This window comes from Bos grunniens, chromosome 10 (genome assembly GCF_055505025.1).
Source record: "Bos grunniens cultivar Pamir isolate PY7600 chromosome 10, Bosgru_T2T1.0, whole genome shotgun sequence".
NCBI lineage: Eukaryota > Metazoa > Chordata > Mammalia > Artiodactyla > Bovidae > Bos > Bos grunniens.
In genome coordinates, this window is record NC_141174.1 from 72,901,284 (window position 1) to 72,922,439 (window position 21,156).

The 21,156-nt window shown below is 40.0% G+C and overlaps 1 long non-coding RNA gene across 9 annotated transcripts in view; it reads right to left on the reverse strand.

The window, feature by feature from the left end:
• The window catches only part of LOC147364813 (uncharacterized), a 148,808-nt gene that overhangs the window by 118,392 nt on the left and 9,260 nt on the right, over positions 1–21,156 (reverse strand). The gene's annotated exons all lie outside the window — the stretch shown is intronic.

Consider the following 21,156-nt stretch of genomic DNA (forward strand, 5'->3'; position numbering starts at 1 on the left):
CAGGAATTTCAACATCTTTAGGCCCAGAGACAGGGTTGAGGGAGCAGAGTGCAGGCACAGAAGGAAAAAGAAAAAGAGAAAATTTTTCTGAGTTCAAGAAAAATATGAGTCTTGGGATAAAGATACCTACTGAAATAACCAGATAAACATAAGAGGAAAAAATAAAATGGATCCACTTCTCACACAAAAGCAAAATCCGAACAGATCAGATTTAAATGTAAAAAGTAAAACCATACAAGTACTAGATGAAACTATGGATAAATTCCTCTACAACTAGGAGTGAGGGAAATCTTTCTTAACTATGACCCCAAATTTAGAAGCATTAAAAGAAAATATTAAGAATCTTGATTACATACAAATTTTAAATAATGTGGGTTTGTTTGTATTTTTGCGAGGCAGGAGTGTTGTTTTTTGTTATGGCCAAAAAAATACATCACAAACAAAGTAAGGTCAAATGATGTATTAAGAAAAAAATCTGCAACTTATATCACAGACAAATGGTAAAATTCTACAGCTTATATTACACAGAGCTAAAGTTTCTAGTGTATAAAGAGTTTCTAAAATTATTTTTTGAGAAGATACACACCAATGATCATATTAAAAGAAAAAAGGACTAGAGATAGGAACATACATCTTACAGGAAATAAAATGCAAACCACTTTTAAACATATAAAGGGATGGTCAAAAGCACTTACTATAAAACAAATGCAAATTGAAACCTCAGTGAGATACCATTTCTCACCTTTGCTTTTGGCAAAAATCCAAATGAAAATCCAAATGTTTGACACGTCTTGGAAAGGTAGCCATATATACTGTTAGCTGGAAAACAAAATGGTACTACCCTCTTCAGGGGAAATCTGACAATAACTAGCAAAAATACATATATACACTTACCTTTTAACCCAGTAATCTCATTTCTGTGAATTTATCCCAAATATACACTCTCCAATATACAAAAACTGATGTATGCACAAGGCTATTCATTGCACCATTATGTGTAATAGCAAAAGATTGCAAACAAGCCAAATGTCCACCAATGGACTGATTACATAAAGCAAACATCCATACAACAGAGTACTGCTGCTGCTAAGTCACTTCAGTCGTGTCTGACTCTGTGTGACCCCATAGACAGCAGTGCACCAGGCTCCCCCGTCCCTGGGATTCTCCAGGCAAGAACACTGGAGTGGGTTGCCATTTCCTCCCCCAATGCATGAAAGTGAAAAGTGAAAGTGAAGTTGCTCAGTCGCGTCCAACTCCTAGCGACCTCGAGGACTGCAGCCTACCAGGCTCCTCCGTCCATGGGATTTTCCAGGCAAGAGTACTGGAGTAGGGTGCCATTACCTTCTCTGACAACAGAGTACTATGCAGCTGCAAAAAGAAGTGAAGACTATATCTATGTACTGTTATAGAAAGATCTCCAAACTACAATATCAGGTGAAAGAAAGCAAAGTAAAAAAAAAACCAAAAAACTATCTAATAAAGAAAGTGAAAGTGAAGTGGCTCAGTCGTGTCCAACTCTTTGTGACCCCATGGACTGCAGCCCGCCAGTTTCACCTATCCATGGGATTTTCCAGGCAAGAGTACTGGATTGGGTTGCCAGAGGGAGGATACAAATATATTTTGTATTTGCTTAATTAAAAACAAAAAATGGAAGTATAAACCATGAAGAAATACTTATTTATCAGGGGAAGAGCATGAATAGAAGCTAAATTTCTCTGAATACACATTGTTTAACAGATTTGATTTTGGAATCATGGGAAAGTTTTCTGTAGTAATAAAAAAAGTCATATCAAAAATATTAAAGGTATTTCTATCACTTAAAAGCAAAATGATACAAATGAACCCAACTGTATATCAAATCCGTGACAACAATGCAGAGAAAATATATTTCAAATGACTTTAAAACATAGTCATTTGACTATGTATCCCTGGTGAGATCAGACCTAGTGATGAAGGGGAAAAAAGTCCTCAACTTTTCTCAGTAATCACATTATTAGTATTATAATTCAGGAACCATACAGAGAGAAGGACAAAATGAGTAAGTAATCATATTAAAGTCTGAAGAACAAGGATTTCTGAGCAAGAGAAAAGAGATACTAACATAAAATCAAAAAAGTTTCATAGAGCCCTGAAATCCTAAATTCAAGCTAGAAATACTAGTGAAGAATTCATGATGCATTCCTCTTTTTAGGAATGTGTGCATCTTCTAGCTCTCACCACTAGAAGGACTAAGCAATAACCAATCCAGTAGCAGTGAGCACCACCTGCAACCAGGTTCTGGCCTCTAACTATGACTCTTCCTTAAAGGAGCCAGGACTCCACAGAGGAAACAAGCAATCCCAGGTCTGGGGCAGGAACTGTACCAGTTGAGCCTGGATATGCTGTCATCAAGTATTCAAGGAGGTTATCAAAAATTATGTGGGGTCATGTCAAAGGGTTCATGAGCTAACTTGAGGGAAATCAACAGAAATAATTACGGCAGTGGACTGCAAACACATCAAATATGTTACGTTAAAATCCATGAGTTTATGATGTTAAAAAAAAATCTCATTGGTAACTTTTGGAGAATGCTAAGGAGCCAGCTCATAATTCTAAAATCTGGCAAATAAACAGAAAGAACCAAGCAGTTAACCTGCCTTTTTGTGTTGGATAATTCAGAGCACCACCCAAATCCCCCTCTTCAGGACTGAGACACTCATTCAAGTGCCAGGAGCATTCCCAGGAACTGTCTTTAAATAAAAGGAGCTATCTTACCCAAGCTTATATCCTCAACCCTGGGGCAGCCCACAAAAAATGATTAGTCGATGCAAGGATGGGAATGGGTACAAAGGTGCAGCCTCCACTTTCAAGGGCTACCCCAGCCTCAAAGCTCCTGTGGGACTGACTCAGTGAATCCTCCATCAGAGTTCAACTCCTCCCCCAGCCGGTCCCTGCTTCCCTCAATAGGTGTTTTTCCCTACTGCTCTGCTTTTTAAGCCTCTCACATGCAAGCTTCATCTCAGAGTCTGTTTCCCAGGAAACCAGCCTAAGATATTTCCCATAAAAAACACAACTCAGGGTAACGAAGTAGCTGATGAGGTGATTCAATGAAAAGTGAGACCACTGGGTATTATGTGTATGAAATATTCTTGCAAAAAAAATTTAACGTAAATTAAACTGAAGGTCTGGATTCAACCATCAGTTTACAGGAAATGCAGAGACAGAGGGTCATATTAAATGTATACCATAGGGATACAACAAAAAACTCAATGTAGGAGACTCAACTGAACAACCAGCTTTCTTCAATAAACAGCTTGCAAGGGGAGAAAAAAGGAAGGAGAAAAGTATCAACAAATTACAACAAAGGGATTTAATTTGGTCTGGTTTCTGATTTAAAAAAAATAACTATAAGAAATTTATGAAACATTATTATTAGGCTACTTTGAACTCTCATTACATACTGGATACTATATTAAAGAAGTGCTGGGGTTTTTTAGGTATGATTATGATATTGTTGTGAATATTTTTTAAAAGATCTTTATCTTTTTAGAGATATTACTAAAATTTCTCTCATTTGAAAAGACCCTGATGCTGGGAAAGATTGAGGGCAGGAGGAGAAGGGACAACAGAGGATGAGATGGTTGGATGGCATCACTGACTCAATGGACATGGGTTTGGGTAGACTCTGGCAGTTGGTGATGGACAGGGAGGCCTGGCGTGTTGCAGTTCATGGGGTTGCAAAGAGTCAGACACGACTTAGTGACTGAACTGAACTGAACTGAAACTTTAATTTGAAATTTCAATATAATTTAATACAATATAAAATAATATAGGAAAACAATCCCACTGAGTGCTGAGCAGAATGAACAAAATGCAGTACCCTACCCAACATTTTCCACTGTGTAAAGTGGTGATTTCTTTTACTTGCCTTCAAATAATACATAGTGATATTATTAACTATAATATAATAAAAGGAACATAATGATAAAAATTCTTATTGACTTAAGGTTAAAACACAGGAGATTCCCCAAAATACACAAAATAATTAAAAAGGTAAAATAATCTTAATTTCCTATATAAAAAGATGAGTGAAAAACAATGTCTATTTTAAAGGCAAATGTAATTTTAAAGACACTAAATGAACTACAGAATGAATATTGCTACAGAACATTTTATTTTTTCACTACAGAATAATTAAAACAGAACTAAGGAAAAAGGAGAGGCCTTCAATTAAAGGATGCCTGATAAAAATACAGGATACCCAAATATATATGGATTTCAGATAAGCAATGAATATTTATTTTAGCATATGTCTCAAATAGGGCTTTCTTGGTGGCTCTCCTGCCGATTCAGGAGACCTCGGTTTGATCCCTGGGTCAAGATGATCCCCTGGAGAAGGAAATGGCAACCCACTCCAGTATTCTTGTCTGGGAAATCCCATGGACAGAGAAGCCTGGCAGACTATAGTCCATAAGGTCGCAAAAGAGTCAGACATGATTGAGAACTAAAACAACTGTCCTGAATATTTTTATTTGCTATATCTGGCAAACCTACTTCTAATTCCTTACCTTTCTTTTTTTCTAACCTTTTTGAGATATAATTGACACTTAATATTGTGTAAGTTTAAGGTGTACAACATGATGATTTGCTATACCTATATATTGTGAAATGTTTTCACTTATTTTTATAATTGATTTTTTTCTTTCTCACCACCGTTTGACTGCCTGTCTTAACATGCTACCCATATGGTACTTCATTAAAGCAACTATTATTTAAAACCTCTCCAGTTAAGAAGTCAAGGGAAATTTCTAGCACTATCACCTTGAAGATGACAGTTCTGGTACAGGTATTTAATTTTGAAATATTTTCAGAAAAATTATCCCCTAGAGAAAAAGGAATCTGGAAAGTGTTTTTGACAGATCCACCACAGTTTTACACCAGTAAATGCTGCCACTTACTTGGTTCTCTCTCCTCCTCCTATTTCCTTTGCAATAACACACAAACTGTATTAATCAACCAGATAATGGTGGTGGTGAGTGGGAGCTGATGAGGGCTCCACTGTACTGACTGTGCTGACTCTATCAGACATGGATTGAGGTGGGGAAAATGGTAACCAGAGCACAGTCCCTTAGTTATAACCACAGCCTTTTAAAGATGATCAAATACATACACTGCTGCTGCTGCTGCTGCTGCTGCTAAGTCACTTCAGTTGTGTCCGACTCTATGTGACCCCATAGACGGCAGCCCACCAGGCTCCCCTGTCCCTGGCATTCTCCAGGCAAGAACACTGGAGTGGGTTGCCATTTCCTCCTCCAATGCATGAAAGGGAAAATTGAAAGTGAAGTCACTCGGTCGTGTCTGACTCTTAGCGACCCCATGGGCTGCGGCCCACCAGGCTCCTCCATCCACGGGACTCTCCAGGCAAGAGTACTGGAGTGGGGTGCCATTGCCTTCTCTGATATACACTACTACATATAAAATAGATAACTAATGAGAACCTATGTATAGTACACGGAGTCTACTCTGTAATGGCCTAGATGGGAAAAGAATCTACAAAGAGTGGATATATATATATGTATAACTGATTTACTTTCTGTATACCTGCTAACACAGCATTGTGGATCAACGATATCCCCCCCAAATTTTTTTTTAATACAATAAAGATGATCCCATCTCTTCTATGTCTCCACTACTTCTATGTCTCCACTACTATCAACTCATATTGTTTTCAAAAGACTTCCCCAGACTGTCCTTCACTACTCAGAAAAGCTCTGAAAGATAAAGAGGTTAAGCAACTGGCCAAAAGTCACACATCTGTGTGAACTGTGTAGTCCTGACTTTCATCCTGGGATTCTTCACAGGATAATCTGAACAAGGCTGGGTTTTGGTAAAGTTAGGGATTCTTTCCAGTAGAATTCCTGTGACTTGATCACAGGTCCTGACCCAGCCTTGAATTCTTTTAAGTGAGGGGCTCACTAAGCACTTAGTCTCAGATTCTCAGCTCATTCAGTCCTCAACACATACTTAATGAACATTGGACTAACTATGAGGAAACAATAGTGGACAATACAAAAAAGGCTCCTGTCTTCACTGAACTCACAGTTTAGGGGTGAATAGGCAATTAGGTATGCAATAACAATGAAATGTGAAGAGTACTAGACAGGAGGGTTGTTGGAACATGTACAAGAGCTTCTAACCTCTGTGTTGGGAGGCCTCCCTGAAAAAGGGACGCTTAAGCTGAGACAACAAGACCCATAAGACTAATACAAGTGATGGGAAAGAAGATGAGAGAGAACAGAAGAGTATTCCAAACAATGGGACTAGATGTGCAAAGACTTGGAGGAAAGAGGAGATGATGCAGGGGTGGAGTGAGAACAGGGCAGGACCAAAACGTGGGGATGCCTAAGCCAAGTCAATGATTTTGTGTGGGGAGAACACTAGTGGCCTCTCAGCTACTCCTCTGTGGTCCTAAACATGGACACACTTTGACCCAAACTTACAAAGCCTCTCAGCCAAATACAAGATCCGCACTGAGCAGGGCATGTCCTCCTTAGAAGTTGTTTAATGACCATCTATTGCTGAAGCAAGCTCCTTGAGGAGGGGCTGGTCCTCTCTTCCCATTCACTACCCCAAGAGGTTATTTTTCTTTTCAATTTTAAACACAGTTGAGGTTTCAGTAGAGTTCTACTAAAAATAATTTCTTCTATCTTGGTACATTTATATGTTTCATTTTAGCACCCTTCCCAACTGGCTGGTTTTCCACAATTCTGATGTTATGAGAGAGACAGATGAAACTGAAGAATCAACAGGGGCCAAGGGTAGAGGGTTTTGTGCAGGGTGTGCAGTTCACATGAATTTCCTCCAGCATCACTCACTCACTGGGCAGAGTCTTCAGGTCCAGGCACAAGAACATCACCTGCCTTGTGGCTGATATGGAAACAGCAACGTGGAATGGAACAGCAGGCCTCAAACCTCCCTGACCAGCAAATCAAGAAGGCTTTTTAAAATACAAATTCCTTGGTCCCATTCCTGACCTAATAAATCATCAGAATTTCTAGGGATAGGATTTAGGAATCTATATTTTCCAAATTCTCCTTGAGTGAATCTGGTGTTAAACAGTTCTGGGACTCATTGGACTTTACTGTAAAAAACACAAATTTCAGAGCCAGTAAAACCTGATGTTAAACTCCAGCTCCAGCACTTATTAGCTGCTGGTAAGTTGGAAGAGGGTTAAAATAGATTCTTAGGAAATACAAGAAGGCAGTAAGCAGGACTGCAGCTGAGGCTGGAACCAGAATTAACTTGGCATCCTGGGAAGGTAAGATAAGGTAAGGTAGGTCACACGATTAGATCACACGATCTTGGATGAGATGTTTTGCCTCTCTGAGCTTACAGTTTAAAATGAAAAGAAAGAGGAGGAGGAAAAAGAAATAATCTAACTAAGCTCATATTTTTAGAGGACTGAATGAAATCATGACTAGCAAGTACTTGACACAACAGTCTGTGAATGGTAGTAGTTACCTACCTTACCTTAGCTTAGCTTCCCAGGATGCCAAGCTAATTCTGGTCCAAGCCCCAGCTGCAGCCCTGCTTATCGCCTTCCTGTATTTCCCAAGAACCTATTTTAACCCTCCTCCAACTTACCAGCAGCTTCTATGGGGAATGACATGAGATAGTGGCTGCTGCCTGCTGAGAAACAGGGCTGAAATTGAAGCCACAGGAAAAAACAAGAGTCTGTCTACACACTTCCCACCTCAGGCACAAACACTTTCCCAAAGAGTTTGCCATCCCTCCTGATGACTGGATCAAGTTGCTATTTAACCACCAAGGTCTCTTTGACTCTTTCTTGGACACCAGGGTCAGCATATAAAACTAGATCTGAAGTGGTAGTGGCTATCCTGTGCCTTTCTGATGACAGGGACAATTACTTCCAGGCACCTCCATTCATTATCAAGGAAAAAATGCTATGCATGGAGACATTGGTCAAAATTTTCTTTTAACATAAATACTTAGACTGTTTAGCTCATGTCTGTCAGAATTCAATTTAAGCTCCTGTTATTTCATTTTACTCACAACATCCTTATGAATTAGGCTAAAGCAATTCTTTCTATTAAAAACAACATATTTTCCTTATGGTAGTATTAGTATTTGTCCATTAAACACAATTTGGAAAGTAGTGAAAATACTATAGGAAGAAGAAAATTAAATCCATCTCTAGTTACCATCCGGAGAAGGCAATGGCACCCCACTCCAGTACTCTTGCCTGGAAAATCCCATGGATGGAGGAGCCTGGTAGGCTGCAGTCCATGGGGTCACTGAGAGTCAGACACGACTGAGCGACTTCACTTTCACTTTTCACTTTCATGCACTGGAGAAGGAAATGGCAACCCACTCCAGTGTTCTTGCCTGGAGAATCCCAGGGATGGGGCAGCCTGGTGGGCTGCCAGACGTCTATGGGGTCGCACAGAGTCGGACACGACTGAAGCGATTTAGCAGCAGCAGCAGCTAGTTACCATCTAAAGATAATAAAATTAACATTTTGATGTATTTTATAATCATCTATTTTTTAAAACTGGCATAACTCAATATATATACTTTCTGAATCATGCTTTTTCTCTCAGCATTATATTGTGAATTTTTCGTACATTGTTAAAAATTTTCAAAACTGGCATTTTAATGTTGATAATATTGTAGCATATAATATTGCATAATTTTTTATTTCCCTGTTGCTTCTATCTGGGCTTCCCTGGTGGTTCAGACGGTAAAATCGCCTGCTTGCAATGCTGGAGACGCATGTTTGATCCCTGAGTTGAGAAGATCCCCTGGAGAAGGAAATGGCCGCCCACTCCAGTATTCTTGCCTGGGAAATTCCATGGACAGAGGGTCCATGGGATCACAAAGAGTCCGACACGACTGAGCGATTTCACTTTCACTTTCTACTTTTTTTTTTTCTGTCATAAATATTAAGAGCTAACTTTCTTATTTGCAGTTTACCTTTGGGAAAACTTTCAGAGGTTAAATGGCTTGCTGCAAGGCTACATCTGGAATGCAAATTCTGTACTGTGGTTTAATTCTTATTTTCATAGGCCACAAATATTCATTTGTTTTAGCACTATCAATAAATGCTTAGACCATACTTGCCACTTGAGTAGATTTTATTTCCTGGCCTTCGTTTTTAAAACAAACAATACTAACAGTGTAGCAGAGTATGAACGAAGTTGAAATAGAGTCCCAGTGGGAGGCTAAATAAGACTGAGAGACTAATTCAAACATCTTACAGCTCCTGCTTCATTCCTACCTTTTCTCATTGTACCAACTTCCCCAGTTGAGTCATTTAACAATGATATCACTTCCTGGTTTTGACTCACAGGAAGAGACAGAGCTTCTCTGATGCTCAACATCCCCACCAAGACATTGGGCCCTGTATTTTAGTGCTTTCCCTCTCTTTCTTACCTGATTTTCTGCTTCTCTCTCTATCTCTCTCTCTCTCACACACACACACACACACAGGCTTCTTGGTCTTTGATTTTCAGTGGAAACCATTGGTATCTGCCATTCTGCTCTGTCACACTGTTGAAAAGACCCACTTATAGTTTAAGAGCTACCCAGTGACCATCCTTCTTCCATGTCGCTTAAAGTTAGACATCAAAAGGATTCAGCGCAGGGGTGTGGGAAAAAACCCAGTCCTGAGAACCTGGCAACCCAAGTTTCAAGTTTTCGGCTGAACTCTATTACTAACTTGCAGTCTGACCCTGAGCAAGTTGCCTTTCTTTGTAGTCTCAGTCTGTCTTTATTAGCTGATCTTCACAATTCCTTTCAGCCCTGACATGACATACTTTTGAATAGTCTTATTCTTTTAGATGCCTTTTTCAATCTCTTGAGACCTCCCTGTTTAAAAAATGTCTTGCTTAAGGTAGCTCCTTTCTGGCCAACAAAAGTCTTTGATTCCATTCTTTGTACAGGTCCAACCCAAGACAATGTCTATAGGAGGGCTCTATCCCAAAGGTGTTTCGTTAGCAGTACTGCTCTTGATCCAATCAACCAGAACTTCCTTCCTGGGTTCCACACTTTAGAAAGACATATTCTGGTCCTCCTCCTCCCTACATGAACCATGTTGGGGCTGTGAGCCCAAGGGTGTTCAACCATCTGTAACCTTCTTATCCTCTTCTAGACCAAGTTCTCCCTAACCAGAATCTTTAGAATTCCCTGCTCATGAATCTCTGCTTCCCTGCTTCCAGGGCCTGCTTGGGCTTCTGCTCCTCTCTGAACAATAAAGGACAGACCATATGGCCCAAAGTGAAGCCAAAAAATAGTCGTTTGTGTAATTTGTATTTGGAGTTATGGACAGAGCTTGAATATATAGGGTGTAGTCAGCATACTTATACACAGGTTTCTTTGAGGTCAGTATGAACAAAGGGTTGCTGCTGCTACTGCTGCTAAGTCACTTCAGTCATGTCCTACTCTGTGAGACCCCATAGACGGCGGCCAACTAGGCTGCCCCGTCCCTGGGATTCTCCAGGCAAGAACACTGGAGTGGGTTGCCATTTCCTTCTCCAATGCATGAAAGTGAAAAGTGAAAGTGAAGTCGCTCAGTCGTGTCCGACTCTTAGCGACCCCATGGACTGCAGCCTCCCAGGCTCCTCCGTCCACGGGATTTTCCAGGCAAGAGTACTGGAGTGGGGTGCCATTGTCTTCTCCAAACAAAGGGTAGGTGGCCGACTTAGCTTCGGGATGTGCGGAATCATTTGTACATTCATCTCAGGCTCACAAATGGTAGAGATGTGCCTGCTTGTGGGATATATTATCTTGCAAAGAGAGGTACAGGGCAGTCAAGAAGAGTGGTTCTTCAAAGATTCTGTGGTATTTGTGGCTACATAGATGGACGTACTAACTGGAATGAGGGGATAGTAGGAAGAGAATGGGGAAGCTACAGACCGCTCACCTTTGGCTCTAGCTGGATGCAAGTTTGCCAGGTGGTGAATTGGTAAAGAACCTGTCTGCCAATGTAGGAGACGTAAGAGACACGGGTTTAGTCCCTGGATCAGGAGGATCCCATGGAGGAGGAAATGGCAACCCACTCCAGTATTCTTGCCTGGACAATCCCATGGACAGAGAAGCGTGGAGGAGTGGCAAAGAGTTGGACATGACTGAGCGATTTGAGCACACAGTGAGAGCACAGGTGCAAGTTACAGACATAAAGGAAATTTATAATTTCTTACTGGTCTTCATACTGTCCACCTAGAGTCATGATCTTGTGGCCACAAAGTGTGATATTCTATCAATAGTAATGGCAATAGGTTATTGAGCCTCACTGATTCCTATCTTGATATTATTTTTCTCTATTTGTGTTGGTTCATTTCCCCTCAACTCCCTCCCTCACCAAACTTAGATAAAGTAAAGCAATCTCTTTTGGCTCACCTAGCCAACCTTCAACTAACTTGTACACCTGAGACCAGCGCGGCAAAAAATTGCCTATTAAAAAGTACGTTAATTCCAAATCTGTTTAACTGTCACATCACGATGTTTTTCAGAATTAGGAGTCCTGATTTTATAAATTTGAAGGTGTTAATTATATACATATGGTATTTCAAAAGGACAAAGATGGAGAAGTACATGGCCTTTAAAATGGCTTTAGTTGTAGTTCTACCCAAGCAAAAAAAAAAAAATAGCTTGGGAAAATTCTATCCAGCTTACAAAGTAACTGGATGACACAGAACAAGTTATTTACCCTCTTAGGGACTCAATTTCTTTAACTATAAAATGAGAGGGTTGGATTAAATGGTATCTAAGTTTCCTTGGAAGGAAAGTTATGACCAACCTAGATAGCATATTAAAAAGCAGAGACATTACTTTGCCAACAAAGGTCCGTCTAGTCAAGGCTATGGTTTTTCCAGTGGTCATGTATGGATGTGAGAGTTGGACTGTGAAGAAAGCTGAGTGCAGAAGAATTGATGCTTTTGAACTGTGGTGATGGAGAAGACTCTTGAGAGTCCCTTGGACTGCAAGGAGATCCAACCAGTCTATCCTAAAGGAAATCAGTCCTGGGTGTTCATTGGAAGGACTGATGTTGAAGCTGAAACTCCAGTACTTTGGCCACCTCATGTGAAGAGTTGACTCATTGGAAAAGACTCTGTTGCTGGGAGGGATTGAGGGCAGGAGGAGAAGGGGACGACAAAGGATGAGATGGCTGGATGGCATCACCGACTCGATGGACATGAGTTTGGGTAAAATCTGGGAGTTGGTGATGGACAGGGAGGCCTGGCATGCTGCGATTCATGGGGTTGCAAAGAGTCGGACATGACGGAGTGACTGAACTGAACTGAACTGAAGGTTCCTTTAAAAATCTAAGGTTTTTATGGCTGCCTATGATTTTATAAGCAGTTATGTCGAGAGCTATTTAACAGAGAAAACTGCAGAATGTGAAAACCTTTAGGACATAGCTAAGAAATAAAAAGATCATTCATCAGGAAACAGGGTCAAGTTAGACAGTGAAGAGTAGTTGCCTGAGCAACTCTAAATAAAAAAGAAATCATTACAGAGTTAAACAGAGACCTATGCTGCAGGCCAAGGAGAAAGAAAAGAAACAAGATCTCCATTTTTTTTTTTTTATTGTCCTGTTAGAGGAATCATATGATAAATGCTTAACTTTCTGGAACAAGGTGAAGAATAAAATAAAACAAACATATATAATACCTATCATAAGGTAGCAACAGTTATAACTGCTACAGTTTCTTTCCTAGTGCTTTTTTTCTTTCCTCGTGAAAGTCTGAAACTTCGAATGGCAGCTCTCCATGGGTACTTTAGTGGCTACTCCCAGCATGTTAATTTTCCCTCCCTCTTCCTGTATCAGAAATCCTCTCCAAAATCCTACAAGTAGATTCTATGCTAAAGCTGGTGTCAAAAGCTGGTGTCAAGCCCTCCAATCCTGTAAGTGATATTATGAGGAAGTAGGACATTCAGCTCTATTGTGACACTAAATCATAACACATCAGACAAGAATATAAAACTATTTGGTCAGAGTGCTCAGTCCAAGGCTACAGTCAACCATTCCAGAGATTACAGATGCCCCCAGGAGGGACCCTTTTACTCTGTATCTTTTTGCTGAAGAGGAAATTAAAAAAATACACAGTTTGACTTGGAAGTTTAACCATGAGAGAAACAAATCCCCTACTTAACTTCACATGCTTTGAAACTGATCAAAACACAGGATATTGCAGGGGCAGGATAAGAAGAAAAGAATAACAGAATACTTGTAAAATCTCAAATCTGGCTAGCCAGCTCTTCATTAAATAAAACTTGGCTATACTTCTAATAGTTATAGTAGTAAAATTTGAAAATGTGGGTTATGGGAATTCCCTGGTGGACCAGTGGTTAGGACTCAGCATTTTCACTGCCAGAGCCCAGGGTTCGATCCTCGTCTGGGAACTAAAGGCCCCACAAGCCTCATGGTGTGGCCAAAAAAAAAAACAAACAAAACATAGAAGGAAAAAAGAACATGAAAATGTGGATTATAAAAATAAACTGTCAGTGAGTTTTCTATTATTTTCTTATGTTCAGAAAGACATGACCCCTGAGAATCCAATCTGTTCCTGTACTTACGTTTCTGAAATCTGACTCAATTTCTTCCGTGATATACATTTTTGCAAATCTCCTCTTCTTGTTAGACTATTTCGTTGAATACAAAGAACGTGCCAACAACTGTGAGGAAACAGACACCCAAAATCTGTCCATTTTTAACCTGCTTTTTTAAACCTAAATATCATTTCTCATTAGAAGTTTAGACATCCAGCATAAATCATTGAAATATAGGGCGTCTGTGAACACTGAGTAGAGAAACCTCCACAGTGAAGATCTGATAGGGAGGAGAAGGGAGATTTTTCACAAGACATTCTGAGCAACTTCAGCTATCCTTGAGCTTTGGGAAAGTTTCTCGAACAGTTGTTTCTTTCGGAGACTTCACACTCTCCATATCATTGTGTTATTTTATCAAACAAACACCCACGTGTGTGCTCAGTCACTAAGACATGTCCAACTCTTGGTGACCCCATGGACTGTAGCCCACCAGGTCCCTCTGTCCATGCTATTTTCTAGGAATACTGGAGTGGGCTGCCATTTCCTCCTCCAGGATATCTTCCCACCCCAGGGATTAAACGTGTGTCTCCAACAAACACTTGGATAGTGGTTATTATGTGCCAGGCCTGATAGGTGCTTTACAAATATTAATCTTTGAGTGTTCACAACAACCCCACAGAATAGGCAATATCATCATCATCACCATCACCAACCTTGTTTTCACTGAGGTAGAAATTGCAGCACAGAGAAGTTAAGTCATTTGCTCCAAGCCCACAGCTAATGAGTACATAAGTCTTAAACACCACTCTCTGCTCCTCTCACAAGAGCTCATTATTTGAGGCAATGGTGGAAGCAGAAAGTTAGAAAAGGTCCTGGATGCCACAGCCCTTTAGCATGTCACTTCCCTAGTGAGGAAACACCACTTAAACTTCTAGCAACTTCACTTCTTTAATCTGGAGATTCTTCCTCAGGTCTGTGCCTCTCAGATGTTCTTAAGATAAAAGATATGATGAAGTAAACACCAAAGAAGAATTTTAAGAGTAATCTCTAGAATGACCTTGCATAAGAAACTGAGATTAGTGAGCAAAAGAAGAAAACAGCAAGATATTAATAGTTCCTACTGGACCTAATTAAAGCTCAACATTCAGAAAACAAAGATCATGGCATCCAGTCCCATCACTTCATGGCAAATAGATGGAGAAACAGTGGAAACAGTGGCTGACTTTATTATTTTGGGCTCCAGAATCACTGCAGATGGTGATTGCAGCCATGAAATTAAAAGACACTTATTCCTTAGAAGGAAAGTTATGACCAATCTAGACAGCATATTAAAAAGCAGAGACATTATTTTGCCAACAAAGGTCCATCTAGTCAAGGCTACAGTTTTTCCAATAGTCATGTATGGATGTGAGAGTTGGACTATAAAGAAAGCTGAGCGCTGAAGAATTGATGCTTTTGAACTGTGGTGTTGGAGAAGACTCTTGAGAATCCTTTGGACTGCAAAGAGATCCAACCAGTCCATCCTAAAGGAAATCAGTCCTGAGTATTCACTGGAAGGACTGATGTTGAAGCTGAAACTCCAGTACTTTTGGCCACCTGATGCGAAGAACTGACTCATCTGAAAAGACCCTAGTAGTGAAGTTGCTCAGTCATGTCTGACTCTTTGCAACCCCATGGACTGTAGCCTACCAGGCTCCTCGGTCCAAGGGATTTTCCAGGCAAGAGTACTAGAGTGGGTTGCCATTAGACCCTAATGCTGGGAAAGATTGAGGGCGGGAGGAGAAGGGGACAACAGAGGATGAGATGGTTGGCTGGCATCATCAACTCAATGGGCATGAGTTTGAGTAAACTCTGGGAGTTGGTGATGGACAGGGAGGCCTGGGCATGCTTCAGTCCATGGGGTCTCAAAGAGTTGGACACAACTGAGCGACTGAACTGAACTGATCTGAACTGGACCTAAACTCTTAGTCACTTTTATCATTTGCCTAAAATTCAATAAAATGATTTTTTGTTGTTGTATTTATGAGTTAATATGAATGATTTCCAAGAGAAAGTTTAAGAAAACAGATGGTATGATTCTTTACATAGAAAACCCTAAGGATGCCACCAGAAAATTACCAGAGCTAATCAATGAATATAATAAAGTCACAGGATATAAATTAATACACAGAAGTCTCTTGCATCCCTATACATTAACAATGCAAAATCAAAAAGAGGAATTAAGGAAACAATCCCATTCACCATTGCAACAAAAATAATAAAATACTTAGGAATAAATTTACCTAAAGAGGCAAATGACCTGTATATAAAAAACTATAAAACACTAATGAAAGAAATCAAATATGACACAAATAGATAGAGAAATACCCCACGTTCTTGGGTTGGAAGAAATAATATAGTGAAAATAATTATACCATACAAAGCAATCTATAGATTCAATGCAATTCCTATCAAACTGGTATTTTTCACAGAAGTAGAACAAATAATTTCACAATTTTTATGGAAATACAAAAGACCCCAAACAGCCAAAGTAATCTTGAGAAAGAAGAATGGAATTGGAGATATCAACCTTCCCAACTTCAGACAATACTACAAAGCTACAGTCATCAAGACAGTATGGTACTGGCACAAAAACAGAAATACAGATCAATGGAACAAAACAGAAAGCCCAGAGATAAATCCACACACCCGTGGACACCTTATCTTTGACAAGGGAGGTAAAAATATACAATGGAGAAAAAGTCTCTTCAAAAAGTGGTGCTGGCTGTTTATAATAGCCAGGACATGGAAGTAACCTAGATGTCCATCAGCAGACAAATGGATAAGAAAGCTGTGGTACATATACACAATGGAATATTACTCAGCCATTTGAATGAGCCATTACTCATACATTTGAATCAGTTCTAATGAGGTGGATGAAACTGGAGCCTATTGAGTGAAGTAAGCCAGAAAGGAAAACACCAATACAGTATACTAACACATATATATGGAATTTAGAAAGATGGTAATGATAACCCTGTATGCGAGACAGCAAAAGAGACATAGATGTATAGAACAGTCTTTTGGACTCTGTAGGAGAGGGCGAGGGTGGGATGATATGGGAGAATGGCATTGAAACATGTAAATTATCACATGTGAAACGAATTGCCAGTCCAGGTTCGATGCATGATATAGGATGCTCGGGGCTGGTGCACTGGGATGACCCAGAGGGATGGGATGGGGAGGGAGGTTGAAGGGGGTTCAGGATGGGGAACACATGTACACCCACGGCAGATTCATGTCAATGTATGGCAAAATCAATACAATATTGTAAAGTAAAATAAATAAATAAATAAAACTGAAAAGAAAATACTCGGACAAGGAAAAAAAAAGTGGTGCTGGGAAAACTGGTCAACTATGTGTAAAAAAATGAAATTAGAACACTGTCTAACACCATACACAAAAATAAACTCAAAATGAGTTAAAGGCCTAAATGTAAGACCAGAAAGTATAAAACTCTTAGAGGAAAGTAGTAAGCAGAACACTCTCTGTTATAAATCACAGCAAGGTCCTCTAAGACCCACCTCCCAGAGTAATGGAAATAACAAAACAAACGAACGGGACCTATTTAAATTAAAAGCTTTTTTACAGTGAAGAAAACTATAAGCAAGTTGAAGAGACAGCCCTCAGAATGGGAGAAAATAATCACAAATGAAACAATTGACAAAGAATTAATCTTCATAATATATAAGCAGCTCATGCAGCTCAAAACCAAAAAAATGAACAACCCAATCAAAGAGCAGGCAGAAGATCTAAACAGACATTTCTCCAAAGCATCGCAGGAGGATTCTTTACCAGCTGAGCCACAAGAGAAGCCCAAGAAAACTGGATTGGGTAGCCTATCCCTTCTCCAGTGGATCTTCCCAACCCAGGAATCAACCCGGGGTCTCCTGCATTGCAGGCAGATTCTTAACCAACTGCACTATTAGGGAAGCTCCAAAGAAGACATACAGACAGCTAAAAAACACATGACAAAATGTTCAACATCACTCCTTATTAGAGAAATGCAAATCAAAACCACAACGAGGTATCACCTCACCCAGCCAGAATGCCATCATCAAAATGTCTACAAACAATAAGTGCTGGAGGGGGTATAGAGAAAAAAGAACCCTCTTTCATTGTTGGTGGGAATGCAAACTGATACAATCACTATGGAGAACACTATGGAGATTCCTTTAAAAACGAAGAATAAAACTACCATAGGACCCAGCAATCCCACTATTGGGCATATACCCTGAGGAAACCAGAATTGAAAAAGACACATGTACCTCAATATTCATTGCAGCACTATTTGCAATAGCTATGACATGGAAGCAACCTAGATGTCCCCCGGCAGATGAATGGATAAGAAGTCGTGATACATATACACGGTGGAATATTACTCAGCTATAAAAAGGAATGCATTTGAATCAGTTCTAAGGAAGTGGATGAACCTAGAGCCTATTATACAGAGTGAAGTAAGTCAGAAAGAGAAAGACCAATATACTATATTAACACATATATAAGGAATCTAGAAAGATGGTACTGACAATCCTACATGCAGGGGAGCAAAGGAGACACAGATGTAAAGAACAGACTTTTGGACTCAGTGGGAGAAGGAGAGGGTGGGACGATCTGAGAGAAAAGCATTGAGACACATACATTGCCATAGGTAAAACAGATGACCAGTGTGAGTTTGATGTATGATGCAGTGCACCCAAAGCCAGTGCTCTGTGACAACCCGGAGGGACGGGGTGGGGAGGGAGGTGGGAGGAGGGTACAGGATGGAGGGGACACAAGTTTACCTATGTGTACCTACAGTACCTATTCATACTGATGTATGACAAAACCATCAAAATATTGTAAAGTAATTATTCTCCAATTAAAATAAATTTAAAAAAAAGAAAATATATGTTATTAGTTTCCTATAAAATATATACTTTGGCCAAGGACCTTAGAGAACAAGGTCTTTCAAGTACAACTAAGAAGCAGTACAAGGATGCTAATCTGAAGGATTGTCATCATAAAAACTTTAAAAGCCTATTTACCATCAGTTACAGAATGGTTAAAAAAAACATTTCTGCAAGAGAACACAAAGCAATCATTAATATTTACATGAAGAAACATGTAACATATCAAGTGAAATAGGCAAATTAAGAATACTCTCATTGTATTATGCCATTCTGTGGGAAAACAACACAAGAAATAACATTTGTTTTTGTATGTCTATAACATTTAGGCAGGTTTGGATACAAAACTGAAAAAGTGTACACACACCTCTTAAGAAAGGTTACCTCCAGAGAAAGTGCTGAAGCGGGGATGAGTGGTGGTGAAAAAGAGATAAATTTTTATTGTATAGACTTCCACTTGCTTGCGGTTGGTGAGATTCACAAAACACACATGAATTAAAGCACAAGCAAGCATATGGAAACAATTACACAATTAGAGAAAGATTAGAAGTAATCAAATTATAAATAGGCTGTGTAATAAGTTTGACAAAGTGACTCATGAGATACATCATATAATCACTTTATGTACCAGTTCTTCCATAATTATGCATAAATTGCTGTGCTAACTTTACTAGACTTTTATTTTGCTTAATGTTATAGATGTTTTGGTTTTATTTTCATTAAAACTTGCCGGGAGCCAGCATGAGGAACTCCGCCCGTGGCAAAGGTCATGAGGAAGGAGGCTCGGCATACGCAAAGGCAGGATCGAGCCTCAGGAGTCCCCCTGGAAATTCTCAAGCATCTACCCCCAAAACCAGAGTCTGCCTACTTTACTGCTTTGTGCTCTCACCTACACCTCTGACTTTATGGGGGGCTGTCCCCTACCACCTCTCTCTGAAAAAGAGTTAACTTACAGCTCCAGTTAATAAAGTTCCTGGGCATGCCAAGGGTGTTTCAACCTATAAACTCCTTTGGAAGTCCTCTAGCCTGCCTGAATAGATTCTTCCGGCCACATGTGATTGTTCAGAGCCTCCCAACCGTGAGAGGCATGAGATGTTCTAAACTGTCTAAATACAGATTGCTCTGAGCAGTTAAAAGATGGATTAGAAATTGTATTGGTGAAGGGTTTTTCACTTGTTGGGCCAATGTTTGCTGTTAAGTTTCCATATCGCTTACCTACTATGTCCCTGGCAGTGTATTGATTAATATAATTGGTGTATAGGAATGTAAGTAGTAGCTATAATATTTGTAACCTTGGACCCTTGAGTTAATTCTTTTCTTGTTATAGCCTACCACACCTTTGCCCTATAGGAATGCAACTTTATCTAATGCTTTTGGAGGGTGGCGCCCGACTTTAGAATAATCACCTTTAGAGAAAAATAAGTTTTCTGAAGAAAGGATCTTAAAATGTTAACAGGCCTCTTGGCCAGAAGATGATGTAATTCACCTAAACTTTTGCATATAATAAGTTTGCAGGAAGAAAGCCTGGCTTACTGCTAACTCTACCCTTTACCCCATTATTCTCTATGCACAGCTTAAGGTATAAAAACTACTTTGGAAAATAAAGTGCGGGCCTTGTTCACCGAAACTCAGCCTCCCCGTGTCGTTCTTTCTCTCACCTTCTGGCTGAATTTCCATCTGGGGCATGGAGGCTTGTCAAGCCTACTAATTTTGCCTGGGCTTCTAAGATCGGACTAGGGAGGCCTTAGTGTCTCCTCTCCTTCGGGAGAATGGGAGGATGCCTGCAGCCTACGTAGGTGACGTAAATTCTTTATTTTGGAATTTTATTAGCTTTCCACATAAACCAAGTTATTCAGCCTCTTTTCTCCACTGAATTTTCTCACTGAGCTATCCTTATTTAACCACTCTTTATATCTTTAATTCTATCGTATCCTGATCGCCGAAGCCGTCTCCCCTTTGAATTCCCTGGATCCACCGGGGCTGGACCCTGGCAAAAACTTAAAGAGGAAAAAATTGTACCTTCCAAAGACTGATAAGTCTATAATTAACGCACTATCTCCAAGAGACGGTGAAGGACTGGGAAGCCTGAGGTGCCGAAGTCCACAGAGTCACAGAGTCGGACATGACTGAGTGACTAAATAACAACAATGCACTAGTCTTTTATTTCTACATATTTTTTTCAGACCCTCAAGCACACATTTATGTGAACCATCACCATATCTCAGACTGATTGGATGGTGCTGTGGTATAATAAAAACAGCACGGCATAGAGTTATTAGAAGACCAGTCCAGATTCTATCACAGACTCACTGGGTAATTACTGCCACTTAACACCTATGAGTCCCTATTCATTCTTCTTAAAAAAGTACCTATGGTGTAAAAAAGCAAGGGAAAGGTATCTTTTTGGTTGATGAGCAATGAACTACATCTGCTGTGCTGGCAAAAAGTCTTGTTCAGTTCAGTTCAGTCACTCAGTCTTGTCCGACTCTGCAACCCATGGACTGCAGCACGCCAAGCTTCCCCGTCCATCACCAACTCCCGGAGCTTGCTCAAACTGATGTCTATTGAGTCAATGATGCCATCCAACTATCTCATCCTCTGTCGTCCCCTTCTCTTCCTGCCTTCAATCTTTCCCAGCATCAGGGTCTTTTCCAATAAGTCAGTTCTTCACATCAGG